The 13,321-nt window shown below is 43.6% G+C and overlaps 1 long non-coding RNA gene across 2 annotated transcripts in view; it reads right to left on the minus strand.

Annotated features, from left to right (window-relative positions):
• LOC142664785 (uncharacterized) overlaps positions 1-12,655 on the minus strand; it is a 38,137-nt gene extending 25,482 nt beyond the window's left edge. The window contains exons 1-2 of one of the 2 annotated variants that reach the window (XR_012851379.1): positions 12,560-12,655; positions 277-509 (exon numbers count right to left, since the gene is read on the minus strand). This is a non-coding gene — a long non-coding RNA (uncharacterized LOC142664785). Of the gene's footprint in view, positions 1-276; positions 510-3,754; positions 3,936-12,559 lie in introns of those variants that run through there. The other variant, XR_012851378.1, reaches the window with a different exon arrangement.
• Positions 12,656-13,321: the final 666 nt, after the last annotated feature.

The raw sequence follows: 13,321 nt of genomic DNA on the forward strand, positions 1-13,321 counted from the left end.
CAGATGCCGGGACCCGCCGCCCCCTGGTAAAGGTGCTCATCAAGAACTTGTCGTGCCTCTTCAATATGTCAAGTTTCTCCCCCATCGTCTCCCAAGTCCCCCCATAGCAGGGTGAGCAGTGCAGCAATACACAGTAAAGAGAAGGATCATTAGGTGGATCTGAGAGGACGAGAAGCTGCGCCTCTATGAGCCACGGTCCCACATTAACGCTCATTGATGGCTTGTCCATTTTGGCCACCCCCCCATGGCCCCCCAGCAGAGAGGTCTCGTACTTACGTGTCACGTCCGTGGTCCTTGCGTTGCTTCTTTTGATGTGTCTGCCTGATCAGCCATTGGGTATGTTTATGGTCTGTCTGTCTGTTGGGGGGTTGTCTATAGTTTGGTTGGTCTGGTCATCATTTGCTCCCCTCATATTGATGACTCCATCAGTTTTAGTTCTGCTCTGGGGGTCTCGCTTGGTCTCTTCCTCTCATGGGTCCTGATTTTCAGCATTGCTCCGGCAGAATTTACTGAGGGATTTTTAAGGGAAGATAAAACCTTTAATTAAATGTAATTATTTCAGTCCATATAGTATCAATTAACAGCCATACATGGACCATAAAAATCTATAAAGCATGAGACAGTGCAGACGTGGTGTGAGGGCAGATGACACCACTGAGAATTGACAATGTGGAGGAACGCTCCACCAGACGCTCAGCTGAAGTCTTAACCCTGCCAGTCCTCGAAAGTGTGAATGACACCAAGGAAAGATATCAGCTCCAATGATACGGAGAATTATACAACGTTACGTCTTCCTCGTATCTGCCCTGGATCTATATTCCCAGTAACATGGGCATCCCCTTTATCACTTATCTCTACTGTGCCCCTGTCCCCATAGAACCGCTGGCTAGTTTTTTTTCCTACTAAGCCACGCCTCTAATCTTGCCCAATCGCCACCCATACACATCCGGTTCAGCCCACACAGTATCATGCTTCCATAGCTGCACCCATGCAGGATAATCTCCAAACAAATGCCCCCATACATCATAATGCCACCACAGATGCCCCCATACATCATAATGCCCCCATACATCATAATGCCACCACAGATGCCCCCATACAGCATAATGCCCCGATAGCTGCCCCCACACAGTATAATGCCCCCATAGCTGCCCCCACACAGTATAATGCCCCCATAGCTGCCCCATACGTATAATGCCCCTATAGCTTCCCCATACAGTTTAATGCCTCCAAAGCTAACCATAGTGCCAGTGCCCATGTAGATAGTGCCACAGTGCCAATGTAGATAGTGCCACACCCCCTGAAAGATAGTATCACACCCCCTTAGATAGCGCTACCCCCCTGTAGTCATTGGTAATCCCCAGCCCGAGCATCGCACATTGGGCCTGGCAGATCATCCGGCTGTGGCCGGGGATTCCGCTCCAGGAGGAGCCCCTGACTTCACTATCCATATATGGACAGTGATGTCAGGAGCTTCCCCGTGTTCAGCTCTTAAAGTAGCGCTGAGCCTGGGGAGTCCTCTGTGCTAATGCTGAAGCAGGGAGCTGACAGTTCCCTGCTTCAGCATTGGGTTTATCTGTATCTGCCTCCTGAGGACGCAGATACAGTTGACACGGGAGTCCGGGACATACCACCGGCCGCCCGGGACATCGCCAGAAATCTGGGTCTGTTCTGCCGAATCTGGCATGGGTAGGAGGTATGCCCTCTATATACTCAGAGTTCAATAAATGCAGGGTCGGACATACCAGATGTGTAACCTGTGGGGCCCGGTAGGTAAAGGTCCGCTGCCACCCTACATGAAGCTTCCTATTGTCTATTCCATTTCATGTCAGAGATTGAGCAATTACTGGTGGATTGTTAAAGGCATAAGGGGGTGCTATGAGCTAATGGAAGGCAAGGGCCCGTATACTATTCTTGCACGGGGTCCCTCTGATGTCTGTGTCCGCCCCAGAATAATTTTGTGAAAGGTAAAACAACTACGACATAAAGGAACCAAAAGTCCAAAAAGTAGTTTCTGGTTTAATGTAAATAAAACTTAAAGTTTCCAATAAATTTTGTGTGTAAACGTTTAAGCATTTTCAATAACCCTGCTGGCTGTCGGTGAATAGAAACACTCATTGTTAACATCAAGAGACTGAAAAACGGTCCTGCCCTAGTCCAGCTGCACTGATTCTCGCTCTTGTACACTTAGGTTGATGGTTATGACTAATTTTAATAAATCTTGAGGGATAATAATGATTTCCAATAAATTCATTCGCTTTCCTAATTCTATACTGAGTAGGACAGAACAGCTTGCTACTTTATCCTTAACCAGTCAGGTGCCTTTGTCAGATGGAAATGATTTGCTTCAGCCTATGGTTGTAATATTGAAGGTTTTTATTCACTGACAGAAAGCTGAGATCTTGTAAATGTTAAGGAATTGAAAGATAAAGTCTATTAGAAAGCAGCATTAGTTCAATGTCTCCATGTTTTGCGGTCATGACTGGCGTATAATGAGCACGGTTTTGTATGTGCGGTCATGTTCTCTTACTGCGATGATTCACTTATCATAAAAAGATATTGAGTCGTATTTCAGGATTAATTAGACGACTCTGAGCCCAGAGAAAAGCAAAAACTATTTCATTAAAAAACACATTGACGTTTTATAGTCTAAGACGGGGCGCAGGGGATCTGTCCGGGAAACATTTGACAGACAGAAGTCGGAAGATTTTATACAATAAAGAGGAAAGAAATCAGAATCATTACAAGAAACCGACGTCCAGCACTACATGGCCCAGGAGAGGAAGAACGGGGGGCGCCCCAAGAGGGACCCACAGAATACAGTTCATCAGTCATCCAATTATGAGAAAAAAACAGGTTCGGAATATACCGGACTGACACTTGGGGTACAGGATAATGACACTGACACTTGGGGTACAGGATAATGATACACTGACACTTGGGGTACAGGATAATGATACACTGACACTTGGGGTACAGGATAATGATACACTGACACTTGGGGTACAGGATAATGACACTTGGGGGACAGGATAATGACACACTGACATTTGGGGGACAGGATAATGACACTGACACTTGGGGTACAGGATAATGACACGGACACTTGGGGTACAGGATAATGACACACTGACAATTGGAGTACAGGATAATGACACTTACACTTGGGGTACAGGATAATGACACTTTGGGGACAGGATAATTATACACTGACACTTGGGGTACAGGATAATGACACACTAACACTTGGGGTACAGGATACTGACACTTGGGGTACAGGATAATGTCACACTGACACTTGGGGTACAGGATAATGACACATTGACACTTGGGGTACAGGATAATGCTACACGGACACTTGGGGTACAGGATAATGACACTGACACTTGAGGTACAGGATAATGACACATTGACACTTGGGGTACAGGATAATGACACACTGACACTTGGGGTACAGGATAATGACACACTGACACTTGGGGTACAGGATAATGACACACTGACACTTGGGGTACAGGATAATGACACACTGACACTTGGGGTACAGGATACTGACAATTGGGGTACAGGATAATTACACACTGACACTTGGGGTACAGGATAATGACACACTGACACTTGGGGTACAGGATAATGATACACTGACACTTGGGGTACAGGATAATGATACACTGACACTTGGGGTACAGGATATTGACTCCTATCTGGCAGTTTTCCACAGTCTATAACTTCTGTTCACAACGTTTTTACTTACTTGACATTTCCGTCTGGTGGTTTTCACATTACTGGGACCCCAACTCTTTAGTAGAATAGGGAGGGGGTCTCACATTTATTTTGGGGTATAATGATAGACGTCTCCATTGAAGTCTTTGGCTTTGCAGCAGATTCTTCTTCTTGGATTGCCCCTCTAATAATCCAGACCCCCCTGTCAGTATTCAGGACGCACATTTTGCAGGTCGGTCATTTTCAGGGACTTTTCTATATAATTAAGATGTAAATAACTATTTGCATAGATCTTTCTATAAAGCAGGAGTTTGTCACATGACACTATATATTATATACACGAGGCGCCCCCGGTGCAGGTGCCGGAGCCGCTCAGCAAATAAAAAATACAAAACCAAGAACTTTCCTGTTGTTACAAAAAGATTAATTTACTCTGAAAACGATTAAAGCCAAAAATGGAAATAGAATTTTCTTATTTTGGATTTCGGAGTGTTTAGGGGAATTGTGTAAATCAGAGCAGAGCGGCCGTATAATAATGCAGCGTTATTAGTCATATAAGGGGCGGCTGATGGGGCGTTCAGTATAATATTCCACGGGTAACATCTCAGGCCTCACAGTGCCCGGGTCATAGACAGCTGACTCCTACAATGAACCTACCCCCGGAGCGGCTCTGACCGCTGTGCCATTCGGGCTAGGAGAATCTCTGAGCCAGAGCAGAACATGCACAAGAGCCTCGTGGGTAATGGGGCGGCCGCAGACTGTATCAGCCTTTACTCCAATGCAACTAAAATAAAAAATGAAGCAACTTTGCAAATAGTCTTAATTGAAAATGTATTCCCCATTTGGGTCTATAGCTCTAATGCAGTAACTATCTGTCTCCGTGGTTACAGACTACAAACAGACCATGTGTAGTCTGATCCTGATGTCATGTGTTCCCCTTCTATCTGCCCCCTGCTTCTCCTCTTCATACATTCTGTAATTTAGTATGGGACGGATGGAAGGGCGCATGACAGCGGATTAAATATGATCCATAAACTCTCCTCACATGGGGGCCGCCTGCTCTGAGTTAAAGGATATGTACCCCTATGAAGACTTTTTTTTTACGACTAAAACAATGTATTATAGTGTTCAGTGCAACGTTGTAATTTATTTTTGTTTATTTTTACTTTCTGAGATGCAGCTTCTATTTATCCCGGATGCATAGAAGCTGCATCGTGCGCTGAAACCCAAATCCTGAGCACTTCGGTGACAGCCGATCCTGTGTGTCTCTGACATACATGTGATAACAGACCGGCTGTCACCAAAGCCGTCAGTCCTGCTGACCTGACTGATTCGGGTCTCCGCGCACGATGCAGCTTCTATGTGTCCAGGATAAATAGAAGCTGTATCTAAAAAAAGTAAAACTAATTTTTTTTTATTAAAAACAAATTACAAAGTTGCAGTAAAGCATATAATACACTGGCATAGTAAAGAAAAAAATCTTCAAAAGTTTCCATAGTTTTTAATGTTGAAGGGACGGCCTTAGACCTGAATAAGACTTCAACTTCTTAAAGGAACATTTTATATAAAGCCAATACACTGTGTAATGTGCAGTTCAGGACCCCAGGAGGCGGAGCATGACACAGGGATTCTCTCTTTGGTGTTCTGTGAATCACTGTGTCATGCCCCGTCCACACAGGTCAGAGCGTTCCTTTAAGAACCATGTGGTAAGCGACTTTCCTTCTTGTTTGCAGCTCGGCCCACATGATGGATCTTTTCCTCTTTCTGCACAGTGTACCAGTGGTTTATGTCCTACTTCCCAACGCCAGACACATTGTGTAATATAATAGCGCTCCCTAAATGAACACGTTCAGTGAAAGATTGGTAATAGACGAGATATGGCAATAACGCCGGTCCAACAAGCGTAAAGCTGTTTAAGGGGCATATTTCCTGAGCATTAAACCACAATATATACAATGAGACGACTTAAGCCAATAACTGATAAAAGATAAACCTATTACAGGGATAAATGGATCAATATATCAAGCTGAGGAGCTCTCCGGGATATTACGGGCTCTGCCGGCCCAGGCCGCCGCGTTACTGCTCCGTAGGGACTAATGGTTAGGAAGTCACGGTGTGAACGGGGACGAGTTATTATAGACAGTATAAATGGCGCTCTATGTAACCCCTCAGTGACTGGTCTCTGCCATGAGCTGGTTAATTATCTACAATGTCTTTGTTTGTTCAGCTCTTTATGTCATTCATGAAGCGTTCCCAGGATATGGTGGGAGTTGTAGTTCCACATACTAGAGAGCCACAAGTAGTCCATTGAGTTACTATCTGATATACAGACATGAGCCACTGTAGGTGTGACGGTTCCCCATGTATTGAGGGGTGCGGGGCTGATGAGGATGACGGAGATGTGTACGGGATGAGCCGCGCGTTTTATCCGACACTCAGCGTAGTCCTCACATCTACCAATCACGGTCATTTTCCGCTTTCGTCAGACTCGTTGGGGGTTTGGGATGTAAACTCAGGTTAAGCAAATACTTGACGTCTTCTGTAATCATTCACTCCCTGATGTACAGACTTACAGTGTTTATGGGGAATAAATGTATGAAATAATATGGTAATTATAGGGGATGTTGTATTTTACGCATGATCTTTTTTTTGCATTTTTGTATTATAGTATTTTTATATGACATAATCTATATCATAGTTTATAGGAGATTACAGAGGATGGAACAGAAGTTCCATCTACATGAAGTGTGACAGCATGTTGGCAGTACAGTGGCTTGTGGTTAGCAGTATGGTGGCTCAGTTGTTAGCAGCGCAGTGGCTCAGTGGTTAGCAGTACAGTGGCTTGTGGTTAGCAGTACGGTGGCTCAGTTGTTAGCAGTGCAGTGGCTCAGTGGTTAGCAGTACGGTGGCTCAGTGGTTAGCAATGCAGTGGTTCAGTGATTAGCAGCACGCTGGCTCATTGGTTGAAAGCACAGTGGCTGAGTGGTTGGCATTGCAGTGGCTCAGTTATTAGAATCAAGGTGGCTCAATGGTTAGCAGCACAGTGGCTCAGTGATTAGCAGTACAGTGGCTCAATGGTTAGTAGCTCAGTGGTTAGCAGCACGAAGGCTCAGTGGTTAGCAGTGCGGTGGCTCAGTGATTAGCAGCGCGGTGGCTCAGTGATTAGCAGCGCAGTGGCTCAGTGATTAGCAGCAAGGTGGCTTAGTGATTAGCAGCACGGTGGCTCAGTGATTAGCAGCACGGTGGCTCAGTGATTAGCAGCACGGTGGCTCAGTGATTAGCAGCACGGTGGCTCAGTCATTAGCAGCACGGTGGCTCAGTCATTAGCAGCACGGTGGCTCAGTGATTAGCAGCACGGTGGCTCAGTGATTAGCAGCACGGTGGCTCAGTGATTAGCAGCGCGGTGGCTCAGTGATTAGCAGCGCAGTGGCTCAGTGATTAGCAGCAAGGTGGCTTAGTGATTAGCAGCACGGTGGCTCAGTGATTAGCAGCACGGTGGCTCAGTGATTAGCAGCACGGTGGCTCAGTGATTAGCAGCACGGTGGCTCAGTCATTAGCAGCACGGTGGCTCAGTCATTAGCAGCACGGTGGCTCAGTCATTAGCAGCACGGTGGCTCAGTGATTAGCAGCACGGTGGCTCAGTGATTAGCAGCACGGTGGCTCAGTGATTAGCAGCACGGTGGCTCAGTGGTTCGCAGTGTTGTCTTGCAGCGCTGGGGTCTTGAATTCAAATCCAACTGAGGGCTGTATGGAGTTTGTATGCTTTGTCAGTGTTCTTGTTGGCTTTCTCCCACCCTCCATAAATATGTGGTTCATTGGCTTCCTCTGATATTGGCCCCAGTGTGTGAGACAGGGAAATTAAATTGTGAGTGATGACTCTGTACAGTGCTGCAGAATATGTCGGCACTATATAAGATTTGTCATTAGAGGGTGGGTTAGAGTCATGTATGCAGCTCTCCTGCGGATTTCTGGGGAAGGGGCTATACTCTATCACTTCCTAGAGACTGAATTATCAATTGACCTTTCTCTGTCCAGCTTCCATTCATTGCAGCTGCCGTAAAGCACACACCCTGAGGCAATGTGTATACTTTAACTTTAAATGAAATACAGAGACAATACAATGTAACAAAATAATAATAATACTAATAATAATAATAATAATAATGAGATATCTTATAATGTGTGTTGTGAAATGTCCTCATGTCATGTAACTTATATAAGACGGCAGACAAGAAATCATTGTAATGGACATTCTTCCAGGACACAATGTATCGGCTCTTTTTGTATTCAGATGGTGGGAGGCGAGGGCCGGGCTGATTTCTAAGTAGATGGTGAAGTTGACCCAAATAATTACCTGCCTTTTTTTCCACCTTAAACGCTTGGAATGATTTTTTTAAATGCTCCAGTTCAACATCGGAGTCCTGGACCCGGCCATTAAATCTTCTTTCTCCAAACGTAATGGTTTTATCATCAAAATACAATGAGGGAGTCGCTGCCGGCCGGCCACTCCATAGACATTCATTGGCAGAAAGTCAATGCGTCAGGACAATCATCGGCTTCATTGTGAGGCCTGAAGTTGAGCTGTTAATCATCAGGCAACAGTCAGAATAAAGCGATCGCCGCGCCGCAGACCAGGCGATGTAAATCACCGCAAACGACCGTCACTGCTAAGTAATAGAGCAAATTGTTGTATTATTACTCCAGGATACATCCCGTCCACAGACACAAAGTGTGTGATATCCATAAAGATACCGAAATCACCTCTAAATGCTGCAAGTAACGGAGACGTCCAAATAACAGGGACAGAGAAAAGGAATATTACATAATATCCATATAATAAATCCTATATATAATGTGATGACAATCTGTGTACAGCGCTGCAGAATATGCTGGAGCTTTATAAGTAACAAAAACAAATGTAATCCATTCTATTACACTCCACAGACCCTATATACCAATATTATACACCACACACGTTATATACAGTAACAGCTATTCATCTATTACTACTGACAACCAGCCTGTATATCATGTGTGAGAGGTTGTCACAGCCCCGCCCCCTGTTACTGACATCACTGATATATAATATAATTACATTGTGATCAGACATGAGATCCACACATCTTATATACAGTCACACTTATTCATTTATTACTACTGACAACCAGCCTGTATATCATGTGTGAGAGGTTGTCACAGCCCCGCCCCCTGTTACTGACATCACTGATATATAATATAATAACATTGTGATCAGACATGAGATCCACACATCTTATATACAGTAACAGCTATTCATCTATTACTACTGACAACCAGCCTGTATATCATGTGTGAGAGGTTGTCACAGCCCCGCCCCCTGTTACTGACATCACTGATATATAATATAATTACACTGTGATCAGACATGAGATCCACACATCTTATATACAGTAACAGCTATTCATCTATTACTACTGACAACCAGCCTGTATATCATGTGTGAGAGGTTGTCACAGCTCCGCCCCCTGTTACTGACATCACTGATATATAATTACACTGTGATCAGACATGAGATCCACACATCTTATATACAGTAACAGCTATTCATCTATTACTACTGACAACCAGCCTGTATATCATGTGTGAGAGGTTGTCACAGCTCCGCCCCCTGTTACTGACATCACTGATATATAATATAATTACATTGTGATCAGACATGAGATCCACACATCTTATATACAGTAACAGCTATTCATCTATTACTACTGACAACCAGCCTGTATATCATGTGTGAGAGGTTGTCACAGCTCCGCCCCATGTTACTGACATCACTGATATATAATTACACTGTGATCAGACATGAGATCCACACATCTTATATACAGTAACAGCTATTCATCTATTACTACTGACAACCAGCCTGTATATCATGTGTGAGAGGTTGTCACAGCCCCGCCCCCTGTTACTGACATCACTGATATATAATATAATTACACTGTGATCAGACATGAGATCCACACATCTTATATACAGTAACAGCTATTCATCTATTACTACTGACAACCAGCCTGTATATCATGTGTGAGAGGTTGTCACAGCTCCGCCCCGTTATTGACATCACTGATATATAATATAATTACACTGTGATCAGACATGAGATCCACACATCTTATATACAGTAACAGCTATTCATCTATTACTACTGACAACCAGCCTGTATACCATGTGTGAGAGGTTGTCACAGCCACGCCCCCTGTTACTGACATCACTTATATATAATATAATTACATTGTGATCAGACATGAGATCCACACATCTTATATACAGTCACAGCTATTCATCTATTACTACTGACAACTAGCCTGTATATCATGTGTGAGAGGTTGTCACAGCCCCGCCCCCTGTTACTGACATCACTGATATATAATATAATTACATTGTGATCAGACATGAGATCCACACATCTTATATACAGTAACAGCTATTCATCTATTACTACTGACAAATGGCCTGTATATCATGTGTGAGAGGTTGTCACAGCCCCGCCCCCTGTTACTGACATCACTGATATATAATATAATTACACTGTGATCAGACATGAGATCCACACATCTTATATACAGTAACAGCTATTCATCTATTGCTACTGACAACCAGCCTGTATATCATGTGTGTGAGGTTGTCACAGCCCCACCCCCTGTTACTGACCACTGATATATAATATAATTACATTGTGATCAGACATGAGATCCACACATCTTATATACAGTAACAGCTATTCATCTATTACTACTGACAACCAGCCTGTATATCATGTGTGAGAGGTTGTCACAGCTCCGCCCCCTGTTACTGACATCACTGATATATAATATAATAACATTGTGATCAGACATGAGATCCACACATCTTATATACAGTAACAGCTATTCATCTATTACTACTGACAACCAGCCTGTATACCATGTGTGAGAGGTTGTCACAGCCACGCCCCCTGTTACTGACATCACTGATATATAATATAATTACACTGTGATCAGACATGAGATCCACACATCTTATATACAGTAACAGCTATTCATCTATTACTACTGATAACCAGCCTGTATATCATGTGTGAGAGGTTGTCACAGCCCCGCCCCCTGTTACTGACATCACTGATATATAATATAATTACACTGTGATCAGACATGAGATCCACACATCTTATATACAGTAACAGCTATTCATCTATTACTACTGACAACCAGCCTGTATATCATGTGTGAGAGGTTGTCACAGCCCCGCCCCCTGTTACTGACATCACTGATATATAATATAATTACATTGTGATCAGACATGAGATCCACACATCTTATATACAGTAACAGCTATTCATCTATTACTACTGACAACCAGCCTGTATATCATGTGTGAGAGGTTGTCACAGCCCCGCCCCCTGTTACTGACATCACTGATATATAATATAATTACACTGTGATCAGACATGAGATCCGCACATCTTATATACAGTAACAGCTATTCATCTATTACTACTGACAACCAGCCTGTATATCATGTGTGAGAGGTTGTCACAGCCCCGCCCCCTGTTACTGACATCACTGATATATAATATAATTACACTGTGATCAGACATGAGATCCGCACATCTTATATACAGTAACAGCTATTCATCTATTACTACTGACAACCAGCCTGTATATCATGTGTGAGAGGTTGTCACAGCTCCGCCCCTTGTTACTGACATCACTGATATATAATATAATTACACTGTGATCAGACATGAGATCCACACATCTTATATACAGTAACAGCTATTCATCTATTACTACTGACAACCAGCCTGTATATCATGTGTGAGAGGTTGTCACAGCCACGCCCCCTGTTACTGACATCACTGATATATAATATAATTACACTGTGATCAGACATGAGATCCGCACATCTTATATACAGTAACAGCTATTCATCTATTACTACTGACAACCAGCCTGTATATCATGTGTGAGAGGTTGTCACAGCCACGCCCCCTGTTACTGACATCACTGATATATAATATAATTACACTGTGATCAGACATGAGATCCTCACATCTTCTATACAGTAACAGCTATTCTATTTATTTCGTTTCATGAGTTTCTTGCTACCACAAATAACATCCTGTGATATAACAGTAATATGTGTCAGCTCTGCTACATCTGTATCTACTCACAGAATCCAAAATTAATGGGAGGAGGAGCAGATACAGTAAAGACGTAAATATTTTCTTTCCCTTGGTGACAAATATCTGGAATAATTGGATACGGTTGGGAATTTGACGAGGATGTTGAATAAGGGATCCATAGTGTTGAGTGAGGGACATTATGGTAGTTCGGCCTGGTTGGGGCCGGGGTGGGCCCGGGGTCTGCGGTAAGAAGTGCAGATATTCACTATTGATCTGACAAGACCTCCAGCGCTCGGCTTGTTGTTATGGAGGGTACGTGATATTGCTTCGGCCTCGGGGTGACATTAAACCTGAGCGGCTGACATGCTCGCACACACTACACCATTAGCAGCCGCTTATTCCCCCGTGTGCTTCCTATCATGTCAGGCGTCAGGGGCTCGGCCTGTTTACCGCATGTTTGTAGACAAGCGTGGCCGTCAGTAAAGACAAGAAATATAGGAGCGGGCAGGCGGAGGCGGCGGCATACATTATTCTTCCACAAGGCCGCAGGGAGTTTCCATATTTTTTTGATCTTTTTTGATATTTATAGAGGTCTCCGTCCCCCGTAGCCAAATAAATCACTTTGTGCTCCCTGGAAACATAACCCAAGGTAAAGAGTCGGATGTAACAAGTGGATAATATGTTACCACTTCATACCTCGCTTAGAAGAATACAATATGAAGCCGCCTGTAGACACGGCCGCCCGGCGGGAGTCTATTACACCGCGGCCCATGGACGAGGAGAGCGGAGAGGTCAAGGGATTCCCGTAAGGAGCTGCGGAGGATAATCCTAGGAAAGGTCACGTCACAGCGGCGGCAGCTCCGGGATATGTTATAATGTAACGGCAAATCCAGAGAAACATCACAATAATATCTGATAAACACATACAGCGAAATACAAGGCTACAGTATATGTGTGTGCTATGTACAGTAAAATACCCATAATCCGTCATCTGACGGTCCGTAATCTCAATAATCCAGCACGAAGAAAAGAATAGTCTAATGCTGGATTATAGGAAAAAATAGTCCCATGCTGGATTATAGGAAAAAATAGTCCCATGCTGGATTACAGGAAAAAATAGTCCCATACTGGATTACAGGAAAAATAGTCCCATACTGGATTACAGGGAAAATAGTCCCATACTGGATTACAGGTAAAATAGTCCCATACTGAATTATAGGAAAAAATAGTCCCATACTGGATCACAGGTAAAATAGTCCCATACTGGATTACAGGGAAAAATAGTCCCATGTTGGATTACAGGAAAAATAGTCCCATACTGAATTACAGGTAAAATAGTCCCATACTGGATTACAGGAAAAATAGTCCCATACTGGATTACAGGGAAAATAGCCCCTCCTGGATTACAGGAAAAATAGTCCCATACTGGATTACAGGTAAAATAGTCCCATACTAAAT

The sequence above is a fragment of the Rhinoderma darwinii genome, chromosome 12, assembly GCF_050947455.1.
Source record: "Rhinoderma darwinii isolate aRhiDar2 chromosome 12, aRhiDar2.hap1, whole genome shotgun sequence".
NCBI classification, from domain to species: domain Eukaryota; kingdom Metazoa; phylum Chordata; class Amphibia; order Anura; family Rhinodermatidae; genus Rhinoderma; species Rhinoderma darwinii.